The following is a 16,059-nucleotide window of genomic DNA, read 5'->3' on the forward strand; positions in this document are numbered from 1 at the left end:
TAAAAAAAAGAAGAAAGAGGGATCCCTGGGTGGCGCAGCGGTTTGGCGCCTGCCTTTGGCCCAGGGCGCGATCCTGGAGACCCGGGATCGAATCCCACGTCGGGCTCCCGGTGCATGGAGCCTGCTTCTCCCTCTGCCTGTGTCTCTGCCTCTCTCTCTCTCTCTCTCTGTATGACTATCATAAATAAATAATAATAAAAAAAATATTAAAAAAAAAAAAGAAGAAAGAAAAGAGCCCAGGATTGCTGTATCTATTTTTATTTACTTACTTCTCTTTCTTTCAACAAAAGCCAGAAATCCTAAGTCACGTGATATCTCCTGGTGGTTTCACACTGAATACTAATTTAAAAAAATTTTTTAAAGATTTTATTTATTTATTCACAAGAGACACACGCAGAGAGAGAAGCAGAGACACAGGCAGAGAGAGAGAAGCAGGCTCCATGCAGGGAACCTGATGTGGGACTCGATCCCGGGACTCCAGAATCATGCTCTGGGCCAAAGGCAGGTGCCAAACCACTGAGCCACCCAGGGATCCCCAGAATACTAATTTAAATTTTAAACATTGTGTGGGGCTGCTAGTTTAGGACCTCTAGCCTAGATTGCCACCACAGGGGACCTTCCCTTTAGCAGATGAGTCCGATGTGGGCTGTCAGACTATTTTAAGATCTTGCTGCCATTGAGAAGTGCCATTTCTAAGAAGAAATCCTCCCAGAATCTCTCTGTCTCACAGACATGCATGCATGCACAACCAACTATTAACTCTCAAATATAGTTTGTAGCTACATTATGGAAGAAAACCATTTTCCCATATGCGATATAGTATTTATTGGCCCTTCTCTGCCCAAAGGGGAATAGTTTTACATTCTTTAAATTGTTGGTACAGAGCTAGGACAATCACTTCCTTTCCCCCCTCACCTCAAACGGTAATATAAGCCTAAGAGGCCTACCTGCACAAGAAACAGGAAACTTTACAGAGCTATCAGTTGATTGATGGATACACTGAGAACTTAAAGTAGCTTAAAAAAAAAAAAACAACCAACTCTTTCTGTACCTTAAGCCAAGTCATATTCCTAGGCAGACATCCCTAGGAGGGAAAGAGGAGATGGAAAATTTGTGTTCCATTTGCACAAGAACCTCCTTGTATGATAGTGTGAGGTTAGAGTACAAGTAGTATGCCCATTTGTGGAGGGCTGGTGAGGGAGGTATGTGTGTAAAGAGTTATAATTTGGGATTTTGACTCTGGTTAATTTGGGTAGTGAGATTTGGGATGGTTTTTATTTTCTTCTATTTGGTTTTTTATATTTTATATAGTGAATGTATATTGCTTTTGTAAATAGGAGAAAGAACATTAAATGTCATAAAAAGTGTATGTTAATCTAATCTTCCTAACTAGACTATATAAATTCTCTGAGAGAGGGACACATTTTTTTTTTTTATCCTTCCCCATACCTATATTTTAGGACTCATGATAGGCATGTAAACTGTGATTGATTGTCATTAATTTGGAGTCTTTTCCAGAACTAGTCCTGATTCAAGTCACCTAGGCACAATAAGTCTTGTCTGGGTCAGAATGATTCTTGAGGATCTGTCTGAGAGCAGAATCTGTGAGTTAGATGTGTATTATTCTATACTGATCTCCAAGTCACGTTATCATACCCAATGGGCACCCAGCCTCACAATGCTATATTCCAGGACTTTGCACCAGGAGTCTGTCATATGGTATTATTTTAAACTTCAGATAGTACTTACTGGTTTATAAGATCTGTCTATATCTATCTATCTATCTATCTATCTATCTATCTATCTATCTACCTACCTACCTATCACTGTGTCACTGTGAGGTTTGATGAGATCATGTGAAGTGTCCAGTACAATGCTTAGTACATAGTAAGAACTCCAGGCATATAAGCACTACCTTCTGCTCTACTCTCATTTCCTACTTTGTAGCTAAGCTGAAAGAAGGCACAAAACCAAAGGAAAGATGAATGGATGACAGCTGGCAATAAGAGAGATGTTAGTCAAATTCCACAGGATTAAATGGTTGTGAATCAGAGGTGTCAGGTCCACTCCCAAGATTCCAAAGAGCAACTTTTAGTCTTGAAAGAAAAGTTGGTGAAGAGAGGGATAAGTGAGAGGCCTGCTGGAAGAAAGAGGAAGTAATTATTCATAGCAGAGGGTGAAATTGGTCCTTGGGATTCCTTCACTATAAGTAGGGGCTATTTTGTTGGCCAGGATTGGATTAGCCTGAGGGCATTTAGAGATCTATGTATCTCATTGGGTCATCTGCATTTTACTGAAGAATAGAAAGATTAATTGCAGGCACCTGCTAGTCTGGTCATCCCACTTAATGCAACCAAGCCCTGGAAAGTCCTCTCACATTCCAGAAACTGCTCAGTCTCTTGCTTCAATGAAGTTTGCTCATCTGTCTCAAAAAAGGCAGTTCAGACCACATTTTTCCCAAGCAATAGAAAAAGCCTTTCTCAACAAAGCTAGAACTTTGTCTTCAAAATCGAGAAGATTACTTATGAGATATTTCAGCAACCTATGTTTTTGGAAAGGTTCCCTAGAAACAGATTGAAAGGGGAAATTACAACTGAGACCAAAAAAATACAAGGGATCACAAGAAACTACTATAAACAATTGTATGCCAATAAACTGGACAACCTAGAAGGGGATAAATTCCTAAAAACGTACAATCTTCCAAGACTGAATCATAACGATGTAAAAAGTCTGAATAGATCAATTACCAGTGAGGAGATTGAATCAGTAATCAAGAACCTTCAACAAACAAAAGTCCAGGGCCAGAAGGCTTCCCTGGTGAATTCTACAAAACATTTAAAGAAAATGTAATACTAGCCTTTTTTCAAACTCTTCCAAAAACCTGAAGAGAAGGAATGCTTCCAAACTCATCTTATGAGGGAAAAAGTACCCTGATACCAAAACCAGACAAGGACACCACAGGGAAGGAAGGAAGAAAGGAAGGAAGGAAGGAAGAAAAAGAAAAAAGAGAATTACAGGCCAATATCCCTAATCAACATAAATGAAAAAGCCCTCAACAAAATATTAGTAAACTGAATTCAACAATAAATTCAAAGGTTCAAACATTATGATCAAATGAGACTTATTCCAGGGATTCAAAGATGATTGAACATCCACAAATCAATCCAAATGATATATCAAATTAACTAAACAAAGGATAAAAGTCATATGATCATTTCAATTAATGCATAAAAAGCATGTGACAATATTCAACATAAATTTATGATAGCCCTTTTTTATGATAAAAACTCTTAACAAAGTGGATATAGATGGAATGTATTTCAACATAATAAAGACCACACATGACAAGCCCACAGCTAATGTCATACTCAACAGCAAAAAGCTGAAAGCTTTTCCCTTAAGATTAGGAACAAGGCAAGGATACCCGATCTTTCCACTTTCATTCAACATAATATCAGAAGTCTTAGCCAGAGCAATTAAGCAGGAAAAATAAATAAAAGCCATCCAAATTGGAAAGGAAGAAATAAAACGATCACTATTTGCAGGTGACATGATTTTATATGTAGAAAACCTTAAAGACTCTACCAAAAAATTGTTAAAGGTAATAAATTCAGTAAAACTGCAGGGTACAGGGGCACCTGGGTGGTTCAGTTGGTTGAATGTCTACCTTCAGCTCAGGTGATGATCTTGGGGCCTGGCATCAAGCCCCTTGTTGGGCTCCCTACTCAGCAGAGTGTCTGCTTCTCCCTCTCCCTCTCCAACTTCCCTTGCCCCCCACTTATGCTCTCTCTCTGAAATAAGATCTTTTTTTAAAAAAAAGCTGCAGGGTACAAAATCAATATGCAAAAATCAGTTGCATTTTTAAAAAGATTTTATTTTTTTATTTGAGAGAGAGCATGTGAGAGACAGAGCATGAGCTGGGGGAATGGCAGGCAGAGGGAGAGGGAGAAGCAGGCTTCCTGTAGAGCAGGGAATCTGGTGCAGCACTTGATGCCAAGACTCTGGGATCATGACCTGAGCTGAAGGCAGATGCTTAACTAACTGAGCCACCCAGGCACCCCCAGTTGCATTTTTACACACTAACAATAAGCTAGCAGAAAGAGAAAATAAGAAAACAATCCCATTTACAATTACATTAAAAAGAATAAACAGGAATAAACAGGAATAAATTTAACCAAGGAGGCAAAAGGTATACATTGCTAATAAGACATTGATGAAAAAAAATTAAAAAGTCACAAATAAATGGAAAGGTATCTTATGCTCATGGATTAGAAGAACTAATTTTGTAAAAATGACATATTACCCAAAGTAGCCTACAATTCAATTCAATGCTATCCCTATCAAAAGTCCAATAGCATTTTTCACAGAAATAAAACAATTCTAAAATGTATATGGAACCACAAAAAATCTCAAATAGCCAATGTAATCTTTTAAAAAATGCTTTACTTAAATTCAGTTTGCCAACATGTTATAACACCCAGTGCTCATCCCATCAAGTGCCCTCCTTAGGGCCCATCACCTAAGTTGCCCCATACCCCCACCCATCTCCCCTTCCACAACGTTTTGTTTGTTTCCCAGAGTAGGAGTCTCTCATGGTTTGTAGCCAAAGTAATCTTTGAGGAAGAACAACAAAGGCATCATCTTCCCTGATTTACTGTATTATAACGTTATAGTAATCAGGGCAGCCTGGGTGGCCCAGGGTGTGATCCTGGAGACCTGGGATCGAGTCCCACGTAGGGCTCCCTGCATGGAGCCTGCTTCTCCCTCTGCCTGTGTCTCTGCCTCTCTCTATCTCTCTGTGTCTCTCATGAATAAATAAATAAAATCTTAAAATAAATAAAGTTACAATAATCAAAACAGTGCAATATTGACATAAAAACAGACACATAGATCAATGGAACAGAAGAGAGTGCCCAGAATAAACCCAACCATATACGGTCAATTAATTTATGACACAAGAGGATATACAATGGAGAAAGGACAGCCTCTTCAATAAATGGTATTTGGAAAACTGGAAACCACATGCAAAAGAAGAAAACTGGACCAACATCTTACACCAAACACAAAAGTTAATTCAAAATAGATTTTATTAGAGGAAGACATGGACATGGCCAACATGCACACGAGAAAATGCTCTGCATCACTTGCCATCAGGGAAATACAAATCAAAACCACAATGAGATACCACCTCACACCAGTGAGAATGGGGAAAATTAACAAGGCAGGAAACAACAAATGTTGGAGAGGATGCGGAGAAAAGGGAACCCTCTTACACTGTTGGTGGGAATGTGAACTGGTGCAGCCCCTCTGGAAAACTGTGTGGAGGTTCCTCAAAGAGTTAAAAATAGATCTGCCCTACGACCCAGCAATTGCACTGTTGGGGATTTACCCCAAAGATTCAGATGCAATGAAACGTCGGGACACCTGCACCCCGATGTTTCTAGCAGCAATGGCCACAATAGCCAAACTGTGGAAGGAGCCTCGGTGTCCATCGAAAGATGAATGGATAAAGAAGATGTGGTTTATGTATACAATGGAATATTACTCAGCAATTAGAATCGACAAATACCCACCATTTGCTTCAACGTGGATGGAACTGGAGGGTATTATGCTGAGTGAAATAAGTCAATCGGAGAAGGACAAACAGTGTATGTTCTCATTCATTTGGGGAATATAAATAATAGTGAAAGGGAATATAAAGGAAGGGAAAAGAAATGTTGGGAAATATCAGGAAGGGAGACAGAACATAAAGACTCCTAACTCGGGGAAACGAACTAGGGGTGGTGGAAGGGGAGGAGGGCGGGTGTTGGAGGGGAATGGGTGACGGGCACTGAGGGGAACACTTGACGGGATGAGCACTGGGTGTTTTTCTGTATATTGGTAAATTGAACACCAATAAAAATTAATTAAAAAAAAAACAAAAAAAAAACAAAATAGATTTTATTTATTTATTTTTAAAGATTTTATTTACTTACTTATGAGAGACACAGAGAAGGAGAGGCAGAGACATAGGCAGAGGGAGAAGCAGGCTCCATGCAGGAAGCCCGACGTGAGACTCGATCCCGGCACTCCAGGATCACACCCTGAGCTGAATGCAGGCGTTTAACTGCTAAGCCACCCAAGTGTCCCTCACAATAGATTTAAAAAATTTGGGGTAGCCAGGTGGCTCAGTGGTTTAGCGCCTGCCTTCAGCCCAGGGCATGATCCTGGAGACCTGGGATCGAGTCCCACATTGGGCTCCCTGCATGGAGCCTGCTTCTCCCTCTGCCTGTGTCTCTGCCTCTCTTTCTCTCTGTGTCTCTTATGAATAAATAAATAAAAATATTTATTAAAAATTTTTAAAAATAAAAACAAAAAATTTGAATGTAAGATCATAAACCATAAAACTCCTAGAAGAAAACAGACAGCAAGTTTCTTGACATCGCTCTGGATGATAGATATTTTTGGATCTGACTCCAAAGGCAGTGGCGACAAAAGCAAAAATAAACAACTGGGACTGCATCAAACTAAAAAGATTCTACATAGTAAAGGAAACCATCAATGAATTGAAAAGGCAACCTACTGAATGGGAGTACATACTTGCAAATCATATATCCATCAAGAAACTAATATCCAAAATGTATAAAGAACTCATACACCCAATAACAAAGGAACAAAAAAATTGATTAAAATATGGGCAGAGTATCTGAATAAACATTTTTCCAAAGAAGATATACAGATGGCCAACAGGCACATGAAAAGATGATCAACATTACTAGAGAAATGCAAATCAAAACCAGTGAGATATCACCTAACATCTATCAGAATGGCTGTTATCGAAAAGACAAGAAATAACAAGTGTTGATGAGGATGTGGTGAAAAGGGAACCCCTGTGCACTGTTGGTGGGAATGTAAATTGGCACAGCCACTATCTAATATAGTATGGAGATTCCTCAAAAAATTAAAAATAGAACTACCATTTGATTCAGCAATTCCACTTCTGGATATTCAAAAAAAATGAAAACATTAATTTGAAAAGATATATGAACCCCCATGGTCATTATAGCATTACTTATCAGGGCCAAGGTATGGAAACAACCTACATGTTCACTGATAAATAGACAACGAAAAGGTGATTAGGGACACCTAGGTGACTTAGTAGCTGAGCATCTGCCTTTGGCTCAGGTTGTGATCCCAGGTCCTAGGATTGAGTCCCACATCAGGCTCCCTGGGAGCCAGCTTCTCCTTCTGCCTATGTCTCCGCTTCTCTCTCTGCATCTCTCATGAATAGATAAGTGAAATCTTAAAAAAAAAAAAAAAAAAAAAGGAAAGGTGATTAATATACACATGTGTGTGAGATATATCACATTTTTTAGATATACCACATTATATTATATATATCACATTATATATATATGGATAGATAGATAGATAGATAGATATAAATAATGATGAAGCAGATGGAGATGGGGAATAAGTATATATAATGAAATAGTGCTCAGCCATAAAAGAGAATGACATCTTGCCATTTGCAACAACATATGGAACTTGAGGGCATTTTGCTAAGGGATATAAGTCAGAGAAAGGCAAATACTGTATGATTTCACTTATATATGGAATCTGAAAACAAAATTTAAAAACTCACAGAATCAGAGTACAGACGGTTGCCAGAGGGGAGGGGATGAGGGAATAGGCAAAATGGATGAAGGGGATCAAAGACACAAACTTGCAGTTATAAAATAAATATGTCAGGGGATGTAATGTATACCATGGGGATTATAGTAAATAATATTGTATTGCAAATTTGAAGGTTGCTAAGAAAGGGGGCCTGGGTGCCTCAGTTGATTAAGCGTCTGCCTTCACTTCAGCTCAGGTCATGATTCTGTGGTTCTGGGATTGAGCCCTCAATCAGGTTCTGTGCTCAGCAGGGAGTCTGCTTCCCCATCTCCCTCTGCTCTTCCCCCTGCTTATGTGTGTGCTCACTCTCTCTGTCTCCCTCACTCTCTCTCAAATAAATAAATACAGTCTTTAAAAAAGAGTTGCTAAGAAAGCAAATCTTAAAAGTTCTCATTACATGAAAAAAAATTTTTGGAACTTTGTATGGTAACTACATTTATTGTGGTGATCATTTCACAATGTATAAAAATGTCAAATTATTATGTTGTACACATGAAACTGATATAATGCTGTATGTCATTTACACTTCAATTAACAAAAAAATGTTTGGCTATCTTTTCTTGTGAAAACACAGCCATAACCATTTTTCCTCCTTGATTTAATCCTATAGGAGTCTTTGAGTAATATTGAAGAACTTATCTGCATTGTCCAATATGGTAGCCACTAATCATGTATAAAGTTGATAAATAAAATATAGGACACCTATTTAAATTTGAATTTCAGAAAAATAGAGAATCATTTTGTAATGTGTGTCCCATGCATTATTTGGGATAAAAACTATAAAATTATCTGTTGCTAATCTGAAATTAATAATTAACTGGATATCGTGGGGTGCCCAGGTGGCTCAGATGGTGGGCATCTGACTCAATTTTGGCTCTGGATAGTGATCTCAAGGTCATGGGGCCAGGCCCAGTGTTCGGCTCCACACTCAATGGGGAGTCTGTTTCTCTCCTTCTCCCTGTGTCTCTCCCTCTGCCTCTCCTCTTACTTGTGCTGGCTCTCTCTCCCTAGAATAAATGAATAAATAAGTCTTAAAAAAATAATTAGCTGGACATCCTATACATTTGTTTTCTAAATCTATAACCCTGAACATTTGACTATCTAAATTTAAACTTCAATAAAAATTTTAAACTTTAGTTTCTCAGTCTTACTAGGCACATTTCAAGAGCTCAATAGCCACACATGTGGTTAATGGTTACCATTTTGAGCATTATAGATACAGAGAATTTCATCATTGCAGAAAGTTTCAATCACACTCCACTTTTGCCAAACAAAGGATAGAAGGAAAGTTTTATGTTTTTATAGGTTATAAAAAATTATATTTGAGGCTGGAAAACTGCCAGCACACCCCAACTAGCCCCTTCTAACACAGCCAAGAAGCCATAGTCTTCATGTTCCAGCTATTATTATTACTGAATATGCAGGTTAATTTATTAAAAGGTAAAAAGATCTTTGTTTGAGCTAAATGAGTCTACATAAGAGAAGCAGCTCTTGCAGTTTATTTATGGTTGCAGTTGTTCTTGCTTTTCTCCTGGGACTCCCATGAAATAAGTTAGCTATCAGATCAGAGCAAACCAAAATTTAAAAAGTTCTAGATGAAAAATGAATGTGTTGCCACCTGACTTATTAATATAAATATTTATAGATTTTCTAAATTAATAATCAGAGAATATCCTCAGCCAGAACATCAGTTTATAACCCAACTCTGTGATGAATTTGGTGAACACAACAGAGGTACTCTCTCTCTTAATTAGCCTTTTGGGAGAAACCATGTTTTGAATTGTTGCCAGCAGCCCTGGGAGTCTTATACAAAGCAGGCTAAGATTAATCTCTAGAAGAGATCCATACCAAAGGCTGATTTTTACATATGATTTAGTGAATCTTTAGCAGAAACTGGCTAACAAGCAAGATGTAACCAGCTAAAAAGTGAGAAGACTGTGTCATCATCAAAGGGAGAAACCATAAAGAATCTGACACAAACATATTAAAAGCTGTACATCAAAAAATTGTCAAAAACAAAATTAAAGACAGATGACTTACATTTCAAAATATTGTTACCTATGTGACAGACTCAATATCATTAGTAGGTATGAAGTTCTTACAAATCAGGGCACCTGGGTAGCTTGGTTGGTTAAGCATCCACCTTGGCTCACATCATGATCCCAGGGCTCTGGGATGGAGAGTCCTTCTCCTTGTGTGCTTGCTCTCTTTCTCTCTCTCTGTCAAATAAATAAATAAAATATTTTTAAAAATTCTTACAGATCAGTAAGGAAAAAACAAATGCCTCAGTAGAAAAATGACTAAAGGATAAGCAAGTCACAACACAAAAATACAAAAGGCTAATAAACATTTAGTGTCTAGAATAGTACCTGTCACATAGTTGGCACTCAGTAAATAACCAACATGAATGAATACCTATTAAAAAGTATTTGACTTCAGCAAAGAACTGCAAATTTAAAGAATATTAAGATACCATTTTCACCTGTTAGCTTTGCAACGATGAAAACTAATGGCATCCAGTGTTGATGGAAGGGTAGTGATAAAAATTTTGCTGGGAAAGTTCACAATATGAAAAAAGCTTTGTGTGAAACTTTGACACAGCAATTTCTTTTTTAAAAAAGATTTTATTTATTTATTTATTTATTTATTTATTTATTTGAGAGAGAGAGAGAGAGAATAGGAGGTGGAGGGAGAGGGAATTTGAAGCAAACTCTCCACGGAGTGCAGAGCTCAACAGGGAGCTAGATCCCACCACCACAAGATCATGACCTGAGCTGAAATTAAGAGTCAGAGGCTTAAATAACTGAGCCACCCAGGTGCCCCCTACTTTTTAAAAATATTTTATTTATTTATTTATTTATTTATTTATTTATTTATTTATTTGAAACAGCAATTTCTAACAAGTTGTTCCAAGGAATTCTTTGAAATGCCCAAATATGTATATACAACGGTAAGATAGATGGTATGTATTTCTTCTTGCTTTTTGGGGTTATTCTTTAAAATTTACCCTCCAGAGCTTAGTAGTTGGTACATAGACACAGGATGCAACCAAGTCAGGCCACTCCTTCCACAGAATTATCCAAGTTGGAGATGGAAAAGGAATTTTCTCTTGGTCCTTGGCTTGCTGGCTGTCAAGGTCAGCTCTAGAGCTGACAGTGACCATATCATCCACTAGAATGGAAGTAGAACTGAGATTGAAAGATGGAGGGAGGGAGGGATGCCTGGGTGGCTCAGTAGTTGAGCCTCTGCCTTTGGCTTGGGACATGATCCCAGAGTCCCGGGATCAAGTGCTACATCAGGCTCCTGCATGGAGCCTGCTTCTCCTCCCTCTGCCTGTGTCTCTGCCTCTCTATGTGTCTCTCATGAATAAATAAATAAAATTAAAAAAAAAAAAGAAAGATGGAGGGAGGGAAGGAGAAAGAGAAAGTATTCTGGTATAATATGAGCCAATAGATCCAGTCAACCCTAAGGCTAATATAGATTCTTCATTTCTGTAGTTACATTATGTGAGCCAATTAATTCTATGTTTTTGCTAAATTAGCATGAGCATGGACTTCCATTTTCTTTCTTTTTTTTTAATTTTTTTTTATTTATTTATGATAGGCACACAGTGAGAGAGAGAGAGAGAGGCAGAGACATAGTCAGAGGGAGAAGCAGGCTCCATGCACCGGGAGCCTGACGTGGGATTCGATCCCACGTCTCCAGGGTCTCTAGGGTCTCTAGGATCGCGCCCCGGGCCAAAGGCAGGCGCTAAACCGCTGCGCCACCCAGGGATCCCGGACTTCCATTTTCTATGAAGATGGAATAATAGGGGCCAAATTTATCCTTTCACCCCAAACAACTAAAAACCTAGATAGAATGTTTTTTTAAATGACTATTTTCAGGACATTGAACATCGGACCATGAAGAATAATGATCCCTGAGAGATGGGAAACAAATGAAGTAAGACCTATGATTGTCCAGCTTATTGCCTTGAGAGAATTTCCAGATGATGGGACAGAAAAGTAGAATGTAGGTAGAGCCTGGTGGATTCCCTGGGTGAGGAGATGGAGCAGAGAGCCTAGGAAGATCATGACAGCTAGAGTTTGTCACGTAGAATACCAGATAGGAGACAGCTATATACAGAGAGAAAAATGACTAACAGCAACAAAAATCTAGAGATCTCCAGAGGGTTCAGAATACTCACTAACACATGATTTTTGTGAGGAAATTGTTTAAGGCCAGGTAAAGAATCACCTGAAAGTAGTGTGGGAACAGTAACTAGAACTTCTCAGAAACAGAATAATGCCTGTTTCCACCAGCCAGATTGGAAATTTTGTAATTCACAGGGCATTAAGTAATGTACCCAGAAGGATCTTATCTAAGTTGTAGATCAAAATTGGCCCTAGAGTAAATGCTGCTCTGGTCCTGCCTAAAAATTTTAAAAGCAAGACTTGAAAGGATCAAACTTTCTAAGTAACTGTGCTCCAGAACAAACTTAAGAACACTTATGGAACTACAAAAATATCTAGCACTCAACAAGGTAAATTCACAAAAAATGGCATTAATAAAAAATTACTGGACACACACAGAAGCAGGAAAATATGAACCATAATGAGGAAAGTAATTAGTCAAACTGACCCAGAAGTGATGCAGATGTTAGGATTAGCAGGCAATGGGGTGCCTGGCCAGATCAGTCAGTTGAGCGTCCAACTCGGTTTCAGTTCAGGTCATGATCACAGGGTCATGGGATTGGGCCCCACAACAATCTCTGTGCTCAGTACTGAGTCTGCTAGAGATAGATTCTCTTTCTTTCCCTCTCTCCCGACCCACACTCACTCACACTCTCTCCTTCTCTCTCTAAAATAAAAAAAAAAATACATAAAATCTTAAAAAAAAAAAAGAATTAGCAGGCAAGAACATTACAGTAGTTAGTATAACTCTATCCATAGGTTCAAAAGGCTAGAGGAAAAATCAGGTATATCAAGTAGAGATTTGAAAGATATTTTTAAAGACCCAAATTGAACTTTTAGAAATGAAAACTATAATGTATGAGATGATTATTACACTGAATGGAATTAATGGTATATTATCCATAATGTTCATCCATACTTTATCCTTTTTTTTTAATGCCTGAATAAGATTTCAGTGTATGGATAGGCCACATTTCATTTATCCATTCATAGTTGATGGACATTTGGATTATTTCTACTTGTTGGCTGTTATGAATAATGCTGCTATGGACATTCATGTACAAGTTTTTGTGTGCACATAAGTTTTATTTCTCTTGGCTATGTACTTTGAAGTGGAATTTTTATAAACTTCTTTATCCTTCTGATTTCCCTTTATCAAATATATAAATAGCCTAGTTGCACCTGAAATTGCAGGAATTGCATCATAACTCTGTAACTTTTTAAGGAAATGACAGTTTTCGAAAGCAGGTACACTACTTTACATTCCTATCAACAGTGAGGTCCAATATACCTAATTTTGTTGTTATTGCTTATGCTTTTGGTGTCCTATGTAAGAAATCTTTGCCTAACTAGAGGTCACAAAGATTCACTCCTATGTTTTCTTTTAATAAGTGTTTTATAGATTTAGTTCTTCCATTGGGGTCTATGGTCCATTTTGATTTAATTTGTGTGTGTGGTATGAAGTAGATATTCAATTTCATCCTTTTGCCTGTGGCTATCCAATTGTTTCAGGACATTCATTGAAAAGACCATTCTTTCCCATTGAGTGGTTTTAGCATTCTTTTTTCTTTTCTTTTTTTTTTTTTTTTTTGAGAAAGAGAGTGTGTATGTGGGGGGTGGGGGGAAGAGGTAGAGGGAGACTCTTAAGCAGCCTCCACACCCAGCATGGAGCCTGATGTGGGGTTCCATCTCAGGACCCTGAGATCATGACTGGAGCCAAACTGAAGATTGAGCTACCCAGGCACTCTGGTCTTGGCATTTTTAAAGATTTTTTTTTTTTTCATTTGAGAGAGAGAGAAAGAGAACAAGCATGAAAGAGAAATAGAGCACAAGCAGGGGGGAGGAGTAGAGGGAGAAGTAGACTCCCTACTGAGCAGGGAGCCTGATGGGAGACTCGTTCCCAGGACCTGAGCCAAAGGCAGACACTTAACCGACTGAGTCACCCAAGCGCCCTGGTCTTGGTATACTTGTTGAAAATCAACTAATCATAAATGTGAGAGATTATTTTTTGGACTCTCAATTCAATTCCATTGATCTATATGTTTATCTGCATGCCAGCTCCACCCTATGTTGATTACTGTACCTGTGTAGTATGTTTTGGGAATCAGCAAGTGCTTTAGCTTTGCTGTTCAAGATCATTTGCTATTCTCTTGAGATTGCATACAAATTTTAAGATCAGCTTGTCAGTTTTTGCAAAGAAGCCAGCGGAGATTTTGATAAGGATGATGGCAAACCTGTAGTTTAATTGGAGAGTATTGCATCTTAACAATATTAAATCTTCCAATCAATGAACATGGGATGCTTTTCTGTTTAAGTCTCCCTTGGTTTCTTTTCACAGTGTTTTGTAATTTTTAGTGTATAAGTTTTGCACTTCTTTGCTAAATTTATTCCTAATTATTTTATTCTTTTAGATGCTGCTGAAAATGAAATTGTTTTCTCAGTTTGTTCACTGTTATTGTACAGAAATGCAATTGATTTTTCTATATTGATCTTTTTTTAAAGTCATTTTAAAAAGAGGAAGGCAGGGGTGCTGGGGTAGCTCAGTCAGTTAAGTGTCCAATTCTTGGTTTTGGCTCAGGTCATGATCTCATAGGTTGTGAGATCAAACCCTGTGTTGGGCTCTATGCTCAGCAGGGAATCTGCTTGAAGATTCTGCCCCTTCCCACACCCTACCCCCCACCCCTGGCTCACACACTTGCACGGTCTCTCTCTCTAAAAATAAATAAACAAATATTTTAAAAGAGGGAGGCAAACCATAAGACAGACTCTTAACTATAGAGGACAAACTAAAGGTTGCTGGAGGGGAGGTGGACAGGAGAATGGGTTAAATGAGTGATGAGTATTAAGGAGGGCACCTGTGATGAGCACCGGGTATTGTATGTAAGTGATGAATCACTAAATTCTACTCCTGAAACTAATATTACAGTATATGTTAGCTAATTAGAATTTAAATAAAAACCTGAAATAAAAAATAAAATCATTAAAAAATTTTAATGAGTCCTGTTTACCAATGGGGAAATGCAATTTATTTACACCAGCAGCCATAGGGGCAAGGGGAATATACAGTTAGCTAACAATCTGTATAGGATGAACTACTTTTGCAAAAATAATAACCTCTAAAACAAAGGACAGTGATGAGCTTCACTACACTTCCCGAATGATCCCAGCACGTGATCATGCCAGGCAATGGCTGCTGGACAGGAGTGGTGGGAACTAATATATGGAAGGAAAATTCACAAATCACAAAAATTTGTAAAGAACCCCTTCCCCCCCCACACACACACACACTGATACAGAATAGAATTACAGGGTGATCAATATACTTAATTGAGGAAGGGAGAATAGGAATTCTGCTGTTAGAAGGAAGATAGGGAAAGAGAGAATTCCTAACTACTGTCAACTTATGGTAGGGAGCAGTCACATTTCAGAAAAGAAAGGAGTTAGTCTATCCCTTCACAGTACCTGTTGGACCTAGCCCACCTCATACCCACCTAGGACAGGCCAAGGGCTACTGCCCTAATAATGGGAGGGCAAAAAACAAAAACAACAACCAAGAAGGAGGTAATATGAACCAATATTCAAAATTACTTTCCACTTCCTCCTCTAACCAAGAGAAAGACCAAAAAGGAAATAAATGTCACAATCAGAACTCTCTGAAGGAAGAGTGGATCATGATTTTACCTTCAGCCTGTTCCCCAGACATTATTTGGAAGCAAGCCAGAGTTTCCTTAGACCCTTCTTTCCCTCTGCATATTCTCAGAAGGAAATGTCTATAAAGTTAAAGTCAGATAACTCAAAGTTATTTTAGCTCTTGCCAAGGCTCAGCTTTCTGAAAAATTATCACAATTCTTGGATTGAACCTTGACTAGTTCTAGAGGGAGAATGCAATAATAGCCTTTAAAAATTTTTTCTATATGGATTTTATATACTGTAAATTTGCTAAACTTGATATTTGTTCTCATGGTTTTTTAGTAGATTCCTTAGGATTTTTTTATATATACAATCATGTCATCTACCAACAGACATAGTTTTCCTTTCCAATCCATTCTCGTTTAATTGCCCTGGCTTGAACCTCCAGTACAATATTGAACAGAACAGACAAGAGCAGACTTTTTTAGATCTTAGACATTGTTTCAGATCTTAAAGCAAAGCACTTAGCCTCTCACCATGCTGCATTATGATGTTAGCTATGGGTCTGCATTATGTTTATTTTTTCTAATTAAGCATCTTG

The sequence above is a fragment of the Vulpes vulpes genome, chromosome 8 (assembly GCF_048418805.1).
Source record: "Vulpes vulpes isolate BD-2025 chromosome 8, VulVul3, whole genome shotgun sequence".
Classification (NCBI taxonomy): domain Eukaryota; kingdom Metazoa; phylum Chordata; class Mammalia; order Carnivora; family Canidae; genus Vulpes; species Vulpes vulpes.